The sequence below is a fragment of the Schistocerca americana genome, chromosome 1 (assembly GCF_021461395.2).
Source record: "Schistocerca americana isolate TAMUIC-IGC-003095 chromosome 1, iqSchAmer2.1, whole genome shotgun sequence".
NCBI lineage: Eukaryota > Metazoa > Arthropoda > Insecta > Orthoptera > Acrididae > Schistocerca > Schistocerca americana.
Window position 1 is genome coordinate 513,212,833 of NC_060119.1, and position 12,347 is coordinate 513,225,179.

Sequence of the window (12,347 nt, forward strand, 5' to 3'; positions counted from 1 at the left end):
GTTGTATTAATGTTCATTTTCTTAGACAAGGTCTAATGAGGTAGTAGTCATTATTGCAGATAGCAGTAATTCTAGAATGAGGATAACATACTACCTTTGTAACAAAAGTATCCAGCAGGTTGCGAAAATGGTTTTAAGGGAAGGGTGGGAGCTGATCTGTGTCCAGCGGTAATTCAAAAGGGCCCTTTATGGGTTTTTCTGATTTCTAACACCAGAAGCTGCATCTGTGTATCACCCTTATGGGGAATTTCTAAATCTACAAGACATTTGTTTCTTTCCCCCAACCAATCTTCTTTAAAAGTACTGATTTCTATAGTTTCAAATAGCTCTGGATTATCCTCAATGTGGCACCACAAGAAGTGAAAGCTGAGTTTTGTGTCTAGTACTGAGTGCCAACTACAGTAAAGCCATATGAAGTGCAAAAAAAAATTCTGTTTTATGCAGTCAAAACCACTTAATGGGAGAGTTGTATATGGGAACCATAAATTCTCAGTCAAAATGCCCAAGAATAGCACAATAAATATTTCATAATACAAGGACTGAATGAAACCCTGATCTACATATCTTTGGCAAAATTTGACTTTCAGCAATGAATGCCAGCCATCCTACTCATTTGTTTCACTAATTCATGCTGTAAGTTTGGCATCTTTGGATCTGGTGGGAGGCTCACAGCCTAGTGAAGGGAGAAATCCAGTCAGAAAGTCCACTCACATGCGAGTAAATCTACAGCTGCTATTCTGGTGTCACCGCCAGACACCACACTTGCTAGGTGGTAGTTTTAAATCAGTCGCGGTCCATTAGTACATGTCGGACCCGCGTGTCGCCACTGTTAGTGATCGCAGACCGAGCGCCACCACACGGCAGGTCTCGAGAGACGGACTAGCACTCGCCCCAGTTGTACGGACGACTTTGCTAGTGACTACACTGACGAAGCCTCGCTCCTTTGCCGAGCAGATAGTTAGAATAGCCTTCAGCTAAGTCCATGGCTACGACCTAGCAAGGCGCCATTAGCCTTACATAGCAATTGATACTTATCGTATAAAGCATGTCTCATCAAGAACGATGTATACAACAAGGATGGATTAAAGTTAAGTATTCCAAAAGCTACGTACTTTTCTTTATAGCATTCATTACGTATCCTGTTTCAGATCTAACGCCATCCTTCGTGTGTTTATAGCGTGCATTGCGGTCCCCTCAAATCACACTGTGTCGGCACTTCTGTCGACACATCAGCTATAAATGTAGGTTTATCTTCCTTTAATTTCTCTTCTACAACAAGAGTAGGGGCAGTGTTGCCTTGTGCATTCATTTTTCCAGAGTACAAACTGATGCTCTCCCAGGCCATATTCTACAATTTTTTATAATCTTCCGTAACTGGTTCATGTTAGTATTTTGCAACTATGCCTTATTAAACTGATGGTTCCAGAATACACTGCCAGCACCAGTCTTCTTCAGTACTGAAATTATTACATTCCTGAAGTCCATTTGCTTGTTTCATATGAGGGCTGTTCATAAATAAATGATCAACTGGATGTTAAAAATAAACACAGTCAGCACTCTCTTGCATTTGTCAGTGTGTCAGCAGTAAGTGAATGAATGGATGGTGTTCTTGCTTCATCCACCAAATACAAGGTAGGTTCTATCATTTGTTTCCTGCAAGCAGGAGGAGTCAGGACTTGTCATAGATTGTATCATTTGTATTGGACTGAGGTTATCAGTGATGATGCTGTGAGGGAGTGGTGGAGTAAATTCAAGGCTGATCATACATATGTGCACGATTAAAGAGATCAAAGAACAAATTCGGATGTGCTTATCGAACTTATGCAACGTGTTGATGAAACAGTGTGTCTGAGATGTTGTTTTATAATTTAATAATTTTCTGACGATTTGCCTCAGAGTTCAAAGAAAATCTTTGTTAACACTGTCAGAGAAATTAGGTTACCATAAGCTCTGTGCATGATGGATACCAAAACGTCCAATTGATATTCACAAAACTGAAAGAACGGGTTTGGCATTGACATTCCTTCAATGCTACAATGAAGAAGAGGAGGAATTTCTGAACAGAATTGTGATTAAGGACAAGATATGAGTACAGTTCATGAACCATGAAACTAAGGAACCCGATGCAGACCCTTCTCCCAGTAAGTCAAAATTGAAAGCAGACACTGTCAAAATTAAAAATGATGGATACTTGTTTTTGGGGTTACAATGGAATTCTGACAATAAATTTCATTAGAATGATGTGTGCGAATACTGTGACATCACAGGGTTATTGTGAGACTCTTATAAAACTTTGAAGGTCAACCCAAAACAAACGGCTTGGGCTGATTCCCAAAGAAATCATTCACCTTCACAACAATATGTGACCCCTTATTGGGAAACAAACAAAGGAAAAACCAAGACTATTGTACTCTGATTAACATTACAGTGACTGAAAGGTTGCAGTGATGGTGGCAGTGTTTCCGACTTGCAGCCAGCCATGCCTCACAAGGTACTGCACGAACCTACAAGACAGCCAACACAGTGAGCATGTTGCACTCGTGAAAGAACTACAACTGGTTGGTGCCTGACCCCTACCATTCAACTTACTGAAACATCAACCACAAAGTAATGCTAATTGGAGTATAGACAGTGAGATTTTTTCAATGTCCTCCCTACAGTCCAGATTTGGCACCATTTCTTCCCCAAGATGCAGGCCTGGCTCATAACTCAGTACTTCAAAACTGATGATGAGCTCAAGGATGCTGTCAAGACCTGGGTGAAGTGCCAGGCAACACCATTGTTTTATGAGGGGATAAAGAAGCTGGTTTGACGATACAGCAAATGTTTTAATTTAAGTGGTTAAGTATTGGCAACATGTAAATATAGATTGTATATAATAGAATTATATATTTCTTCTTTTTTTAATAGCCGACTGAAGATTGATTTGTGAATATCCCTCATATTACTGCAAACCAGATGGAACAGTTTTGCCATGATAAGTTTTTCCATAGGAATCTTAACAATTCTGAAAGAAAGCTGTCTATGCCAGGTCCCTTGTTTTAACATAAAACTTCTAACATTACTGAAATTCTTCTCTCAGTATCACATCAACCGTCTCATCTCTATCCACTCCCTCTCATCTATCCAAAACATTTTTATCAAGTTTCATTCCTTTGTATAGATTTTAGACATATTTATTCCACATTTTGTGTTCTTTTCTCTGTTTAATACCGGCTTGCTATCTGAGCTCTTAATATTCACCCTGAAATGACATCAGGTTTTACTGAACCCAAAAACAAGCACAACAACTGGCCAACAGCTGACGCTGGACAGTAACACGTCAGTGGTGATGTATCAGAATTGAGTATAAAATGAGCTGTAGTGAGAGAGGGAGTCAGGTCACCCCCGGACTGACTAACAAAGGCCAGCTGGAAGGTATGCCTTCTATGCATAATGGCACCCCACCCCATATGGCTACATGTGTGAAAGATCTCTTGGTGAGGCTCCCGTACTGAGTCACCACGTCTGTCATACTTGACCTCCCACATCCCCAGACCTCAACCTATGTGATTATTGGTTATGGGGTTACATGAGGTCTCAAGGCCACCATGATCATCCAAACTCATTAGTGATGGTAAAAGACAAATCCGACGGAAATTTCTCATCATACCTACTGATATGCTGTACAGTGCTGGTCGCAATACCATTCCTCAACTACAGGTATTGTTGATGAATGATGGTCGACTTGTTGAGCATTTGTTATACAGAGCAGTCTCTTCACTAAAAATCAGTTGTTTTGCTAAGTATTGTGCTTTTATTTAATTGGATGGATAAAAAATATCTACTCAAATTACAGCAGCAAAACACACACATAAAAGATGGTTGTAACTGGCCAGCTTTCGGAGGCAGTGTCTCCTCTTTCAGGCAGAAGGGTTAAAGGGGCAGGAAGACGGGTGAAGGGAAAGGGCTGGAGATGCTTAGGAAAAAGGGTAGATTTTGGCAAAGTCACCCAGAACTGCAGGTCAGGGGAGACTTACTGGACGGAATGAGAAGATAAGTCCCTCTTCCTTCCCATTCAACCCTTCTGCCTGAAGAAGGAGCCACTGGCTATGAAGGGTTGCCAGTTACAACCATCTATTATGTGTGTGTTCTGCTGCTACTTGGAGAGTATATTTTTTATCTATCCAATTAAATAATTTTGTCAATAATTGATTGTTTTTGTTGTTAGAAGTATTGCTTATGTATCACATGAAGTGCCATCTGTTGGTCACTTTGTGCACTTTTTTTCGGTTTCAATAAAAACCATGTCATTTCAAACATGTGCATCAATTTTTATCTCTCTATCTACATTATTCTGTGAAGTACTGAACTTTCAAATGGTAATGGGCTTTTCGATCAGCCTGTATGTTTCATACAGCCTTGCATACTTCTAAAGCTTTTCATTTCTCCTCTAGCCATCTCTGCTTTGTCATTTTGCTCTTTCAGTCAATCTCAAATTTTTGATGTGTATTCTCTTTTGCCAAATTCACTTTTATACTTTACCCTCTAAACACTGAAATTTAATTTCTTCTTTTATCATATGATTCCTATTGACCTTGTCTTTTAAATTTCTTCTATTATCATATGATTCCTACTGCCCTTGTCTTTTTTGTCTAATTGTTGTTGCTCTGCCACTTCACTATTTTGTTTCTCAAAGCTATACAATAATCATCTATTTTATTTCTTTTGCCTATTCCAGTCAGTTATTAGCAAATGGTCTCTTCAGAATTCCCAACAACCTCTGGTGATCCAACTTGTCCAGACTATTTCCTTAAATTCCTTGCCCATTTGCAAATGCTTCGGCTTTAATCTGTATTTCATAATTAATAAATTATGACCAGAGTACAAATTTCCTGGACATGCTTCTCAGTTTAAAACAGTTGAAAATCTGTCTTACCATTATATAATCTACGTGACACCTTCCAGTGTCTCCAGGTTTCTCCCATGTAAACAATATTTTTTTCAAAACTTGTAAACCAAGTGTTTGCAAAGGTTAAAAAATTCTCTGTAGTAAGTTCCGTCACATGGCTTTCCCTATCATTTCTTTCCCCCAAATCTCCCTTAATGTACTAAATATCTACACTTCTGTATAAAAACAAGTCATCATTTAATCTTCTTACCAAAAACCTTGCAAAGTACTTGCATGACTTATTTCAAACTTTTTTTAGCACCCTTCACTATACTCACCATCATCAAACTTTTACACAATACACTAATAAACAGCCAGACTGACACAGGCTACATATTTTTCTAATGGTCAGTGCAAAAATTTTCTGTTAAATATGACTGCTAGAAAGAAAATACTTCTATGTGACTCTGTGGTTTAATTTTCTTTCTCACAGTCAGTTTCAGCTACAATAGCAGGGTATGTAAATCACTGAACAAATTGTTTTCCCATATATATTCTTCCTCCCAACATACAACTTCAAACAAAAATTGTATACTCAAAAGTGCTCGTATGTTCTCTTCCCCACTGTGGGTTTTACAGAAAAAAGGGACGTTGTATTTGTGGCTTATTGGCTCCTAATTAGAATGTAATGAGAGAATCTGAATTGTCCTAAATGTTGTAATCATACCCATTCACAGATTAATACTATGTGAATATTTTCACTGAAGCCACTATCCTATGTAATTCCCAATCATATTTAGCAATTACTAAACACTGCCAGGTTAGTATCTTATATTTCGTCCTACATATATTTCAATATCACTGTGGAGCTAGTAAGCATATGTAACTGCACTATTGTGGTGGGTCTTGCCTTTGTGTCTATCTCTGCTATAATGGAGCCACTATGCTGTTCCTAGAAGTGCAACCACGTTCCCCCCTGCTCCTTGCTTCACCCAATATTCCATTACGAGATAGCTGAAATCGTAACTCAGTATGTAACAGCAAATTAAAATGTGATGATCACGGGACTGGTCGAGTTCAGGGAGAGTAAGGACTAAGCAGTACGAGTTTGTCATGTGGTCAGGGCTTGGTAGTGGGAATCCAGGGAGATGATAAATGAGAACAGGCAATTAGCTCAAATAAACAGCATATATTTCAATATATAGAGTACATGGAGTGCATCTAGGGTAGGAAGTTACTAGGCGTAGTCCAGTCAGGACATCAAACAAACTGAAGAACAGGCCAACGGGAGAGGTGGTGATTCATGTTAAATTCTGCTGGTGGCTGGTCATGGAGCACAGAGCCATTGGCTCTGCCTCCCAAGAAAGACATCTGTTCTTATTGAGATCTAGATCACAAGAGAGAGAAGCAAATATGTTCTCCATGTTCTGCTCTCCAGAACCCTCCAGTAGCCACAAATGTGACCTGCACCCCATGCTTGCTATTGGCTAAACCAATGGTTTGAATTCAACAGCATCTTCAGAAGAGGGCAGCAGGCGTCTCTTGTCAGCAGCTTTAACAGGACAGAGCTGTCTCAAGGCAGGAAGTTTGGGCCACATTGTCACATGTGAAGTTATTCTGGGAGAAAACTTGTAAAGTAAAACTGGTAACCAAGATCGCAAGAATTCTTTTTATTCCATGATTACCAGTTTCGGCGAAACTAAAGCCGCCATCATCGGATCTTAGGACACATACAGGTTACAACATCAAGGCAAACAATGGTGATATTAATAGTTGCCTATAACACGCAGGCCTTACAAAAATGCTGTAAGTAGCACATAGGTGTCCAAGAGAGATGACATTATAAATGTTAAGTGTCTCCATCACATACAAGCGCAAGATAGGTACTCCATTTTTGAAACCAGTTCCTGAAAATACTCCTTGACTGGCTGCCAACCTGTACAGAATCAGAGTAGAGAAAGGCCATGAGCTCTGTGATAAATCTGAGCCAGTAGCAGTAAGTACACTGCTTTAGAATCACAAGAGGAGGAGGTTTAATTGGATAATCCCTACAGACATGGGAAGACACCAACTAGATTAAATCATGGTGAGACAGAGATTCCAAAATCTGGTACTGGAAGTAAAACATACCCAGCAGTAGATGTAAACTTGTATCATAATTTAATTATGATTAAGAGTAGGCTGGAGTTTAAAAGAATCATCGGGAAGCGTGAACATGACAATAAGTGGGAAAATAAAGTACTCAGGAATGCTAATGCTGTATGAAGTTCTCTGAAGCTGTAGATACTGCAAGAATATATACCACAGCAGGCAGTTAAGTTGAAGAGGAATGGACATCTCCAACAAGAGCAATCACAGAGGTTGGACATGTAGATTTTGTTTTGTTTGGGTTTAGGGTGTAAAAACAACTGGGGTCATATGTGCCCAAGTCAAAAATGTAGAACACGAAGACAGAAAGGAGTTAAAAAACGACTATACACCAACCCCAAGTGATGTAAGTAAAGACAGCTAAAAAAAGGGACGTGGGCTATAAAAGACACCATATGGAAATTGCGGTACAGAACTAAAAATTAAATGGCCTTTGCCATATTGCTATGACAGATAAAAAGTAAAACACAGTCGACAGCCTGTGGGTCGTTTGTTAAAATGGCCGATAACTCAGACGGCAAACCAAAATGGGAGCGTAAACAGTTGAAACATGGGCATTCTGTCAGGAATAGCAGACTGTTAAAACTTGGGTGTAATGTGTACAAAGTGATGGGGGAGCACCACTTAACACATGATGATGGCTAGAAAGGCAGTGCCCTATACACCACCTAGTTAAAATTACCTCCTCCCAGCGGGAGGGGCGAGAGAAGGTCATCCAAGTCACTGGGAGAGGCTTTATAATCTGGAGCTTATTCCCATGAAGGAAGGACCAATAGCAATGCCAAAGTGACACCACCTCCTGACAAACGGCAACACAGGGGTCATTTGAGGGAATATAGGAACTAGTGGGCTGAGGTATGAGGACTGCACCCGTGGCAGCACCCTTGTTTCCTGGCAGAACGACATGACCGGTAACCCACATAAATATCACAGTGGCTCCATCAAGAGTGAGCAAGTGACAGTCTTCCTGGACCCACTGCACTAAGAAATGGGCGGTGTACAGTGCACAGAGACTTTGAAGAGTGCCGAGAGAGTCTGAGCAGAGGACATAATTGAAAAGCACGTGTCACCAGATGTAGTCCATGGCCTGTTGTTCGCAAAGAGCTCAGCTGTAAATACTGAGCAGTGCGCCTGAAGCCAATACTGAAAAACATCGGTGCCACCGATGAAGGCACACCCAAAATCGCAGTCAGTCCGAGAGCCATCAGTGTACAATAAGGTACCATCACAAAATTTAATGCGAAGGTCATGAAACTGAAGGCAACAGAGTAATGTCTTTACGAAGCAAATGAAGATCAAGGTGAAAACAAGTCGCCACATGAAGCCAAGGTGGTGAACGGTTCACAACGTTATTTGGTTTGTAGCGCTCTCAACTGCACAATCATCAGTGCCCATACAAAGTCCCGATTTTTACACAGTCCATTTCCTTTTCACAATCGAATCTAGTCACTCTCACAAATGATGATGATGATGATGATGATGAAATGATGAGGACAACACAAACACCCAGTCACCGGGCAGTGAAAACCCCAACCCAGCTGGGAATCGAACCCGGGACCCCTTGACCCAGAGGCAGCAATGCTAGCCCCTAGACCATGAGCTGTGGACGGTGAAGGGTTCACACCCTCCGTGAAAGTTGCAGGTAGTGTGAAGTTAAGCTGCTGGAGCAAGAGCCGAAAGCATATTCCAGGAGGTAACAGAAAAGAGGGATGTGCCCCATACTGGCAATCAAAGGAGTAATCAAAGGAGGCATAGGATGGGTGGCCACATATGGCAGACAAATGGCATGGGTATATGCTGAGGAGAAAGTCACAGCCGTAGGACAGCAGTTGTTCAGCAGCTGCTGCATACAGACTCTCAACTGGCGTAGTGTAAAAGGTGCCAGTAACCAAACAGATGCCACTATGGTGGACAGTGTTGTGATGGTGTAAGAGGCACGGATGTGCAGACCCATAAAAAAAGCACCCATAGTCTAGTTTCGAACTGACGAGGGACTAGTACAAATGGAGGACAGTGATTCGATCTACATCCCATGAAGTACCAGTAAGGACACTTAAGATACTGTGGGAGGGCGTACAGTGGGCTGCCAGGTAAGACAAGTGACAGGACCAAGAGAGGTTGTTATCAAGCATGAGCCCCATGAATTTCATAGTTTCAACGAACTGGAGAGCAACAGGCCCTAGATGCAAAGATGGTGGGAGAAAGAAGTCGTGCAGCCAGAAATTCATACAGACAGTTTTGTCAGTGGAAAAATGAAAACCATTGTTGATGCTCCAGGAGTAAAGACGATCAAGACATCGCTGAAGGCACCGTTTAGTGAGACAGGTCCATGGAGAACTGCAACAGCTGGCAAAATCATCAACAAAAGGGAACCGGAGATACTCGGCAGGAGACAGGTCATTATAGGGTTAACGGTAATAGTAAAGAGGACGACACTCAAGACGGAACACTGAGGCACACCGTTTGTCTGGATAAAGGTGTCCCACAAGGCAGAGCCCACACGGACCTTGAATACTCAGTCTCATAAAAATTCCTGAAGGGTATGGGGTAGGTGGCCACGGAAGCCCCATATGTAGAGGATGCCAGTTTTCCAGCAGGTGTCACAAGCCTTCTCCAAATTAAAAAACATGGCCACAGCCTGGGATTTCCACAGGAAAAAATTCATGACATGGGTGGAGGAAGTGGCGAGGTGGTCAAGTGCATAACGGCACACTCAAATACCACATTGTGCAGTGGTTAGCAAATTGAAAGACTCAAGTCACCATAACAGCCGGGCATGAATCATACATTCCATCACCTTGCAAACACAACTGGTGAGAGAGATGGGGCTGTAGCTAGAAGAAAGGTGGTTGTCCTTAACGGACAGGTATGACAGTGGCTTCATGCCAGCATCCAGGAAACATGCCCTCTGCCCAGATGAGGTTGTAAATGCATCTGGCGGTGGGGCGGCGGATCAGGATTAAATGAGTGCACGATCTAGCTCCCTCACAGTAAAGGCGGCATTGTTCACTCACAATTCTGAGAAGAGAAGGGTATCACCTGAGCCTCTTCTGCTTATTTACAATGGTTGGTTGGTTGGTTGATTGGGGTTGAAGGGACCAAACAGCAAGGTCATCAGTCCCTTGTTTCAAAGGTGGTCCATTCGAACGGATTTACATCTCAAAAGAGTCATAACGATAAAAGGTAAAAGACTAAAAAAAAAACATTGTAAAAGTGCAGTCGTGTTTCCAATGGTGAAAACAAAAGAAGTGAAGTCAGTAATTGGGCAACCCCAAGGCTATGCAAGAGGCAGGAAATGTCTCACCCCTGAAGCAGTACAGGCAAGACCACCTGCTATTCAAAAGCATTCAACTGCTAGAATGTAAAAGTGCGTATTGGAAAAAGAGACTAACCAAATCTAAAACAGAGTGATAAAAACAGAGTAAAAAGGAGAGAAAAGAGGATCTTGGCCAGAGAAGGGAGTCAGGAATTTCCAAACACAGCTTATAGTGGGAGACACCCCAACCCTCACCGCCCTGCCCCTACTCCAGAGGGAGATTAAAAACCTTAGAACCGAAAATAAAAACCACTTTCACAGAGGAAACTTAGAACCAGTTCAATCATCCGGGAATCGTCTGCCAATACTAAAGGTAAAGTGCGGGAAAGTCTATACTTAGCATGCAGAGCCAAAAGAAGGGGGCATTTCACCAAAATGTGGGGGTACTGACTGGAAGACTCCACAACCACAAATTGGGGGTGGCTCATTACGCAAAAGAAAATCATGGGTCAGCCTGGTATGGCTGATGAGGAGACAACACAGGGTGGTCGGGTGCTTTCAGGAGAGGCACAAGGAAGAACGCCATGGGACAGGTGTCACCTTAATCACATGAAGTTTATTAGACAGGGAGGTAGCCTCCCAAGAGTTGGCCCATGATTGTGCAAAGTGGAATTTGATGTGAAGCCATAAATCCACCACAGGAGGGGTTACAGAGAAAGGGGGGGTAAGTGACTGCTCCCCCAGCCAAACGATCAGCAAGCTTATTACCTGGGATACCCACATGGCCAGGGACCCAAAGGAAGTCAACGGAACAAGCAGCATGGTGAAGATCAGCGAGACTGTCAAGGATGGCTGAGACCAAGGGATGGCGGGAAAAACACCGGTCAATAGCTTGAAGGCCACTCATTGAGTCTGCACATAACAAAACGTGGTTGAGTTGGGGCTGTGTAATATAGGTAAGGGCCTGGGAAATTGCCATTAATTCCGCAGTAAACATCCCACATGTAGTTGGCAGGAGATGATTTTCCATGCCAACAGAGGATGTGAAGGCCTATCCCACACGATCAGCAGATTTAGAGCCATCGGTGTAGAAAATAACAGCATCCCGAAACTCCCATAAAATTCGGAAAAAACAAGGCCAAGGAACTAACCAAGGGATGCGAGGGGGGGGGGGGGGGGGATGTATGTGGGAGACAGGACAAAGAAGGAAGCGGAAAGTCATGGCAAAGAGACGCAAGGCGGAGCCCAACCGGTAAACCCGCCCGAGATCGGGAATCAGGTGGGGGACGTCCTTGGTCTGGGACCAGGATAGAATAGGAAGGATGAGTGGGAGAGGAATGGACAGCAACTGGATAAGAAACCAGAAGCTGGGACCGCCGAAGAGAAAGAAGGGGATCCTAGCTTCAACCAGGAGACTCTCAACAGGGCTAGTAGGGAAGGAACCGGTAGCCAAACGGATACCACAATGGTGGACCGGATCCAGGAGGCGCAGTGTGGAAGGAGCAGCTGAACCATAAACTTGACAACCATAGTCCAAGCGAGACAGCACTAAAGCCCGATAAAGGCGGAAAAGGCTGGAGTGGTCAGCACCCCAAGAGGTGTGGGCAAGGAAACGAAGGACATTGAGTTTATGGAAACATCCTACCTTCAGAAGTCTGATATGAGGCAGCCAAGTGAGCTTGTTGTCGAAAAGAAGACCCAGGAAACGAAACTGTGGGACCACAGGTAATTGTTGTGGATTGAGGTAGAGCCCCGGATCAGGGTGGACCATAGTACGGTGACAGAAGTGGACCACCCAAGGTTTTAAAGGAGATAATTGAAACTAGTGTGAGGGGGTCCATGCATAGGCATGCCATATAGCTCCTCGGAGCTGCCGCTCTGCAGAGGCCATCGAAGAAGAACTAACCCAAATGCAGAAATCATCCACATACAGAGCAGGGGTGACCAAAGGACTGACAGACGCCACTAGTCCATCTATAGAAGTACACTCAATACGGAACACTGTGGGATGCCACTCTCCTGGCTCCGTGGAGAACTAAAAACAGTACCAACCCGAATCCTGAACGACTGATG

At 42.9% G+C, this 12,347-nt stretch overlaps 1 protein-coding gene across 2 annotated transcripts in view; it reads right to left on the reverse strand.

Moving 5' to 3' along the window:
- LOC124605040 (ribonuclease P/MRP protein subunit POP5) overlaps nt 1-12,347 on the reverse strand; it is a 156,312-nt gene that overhangs the window by 81,401 nt on the left and 62,564 nt on the right. The gene's annotated exons all lie outside the window — the stretch shown is intronic.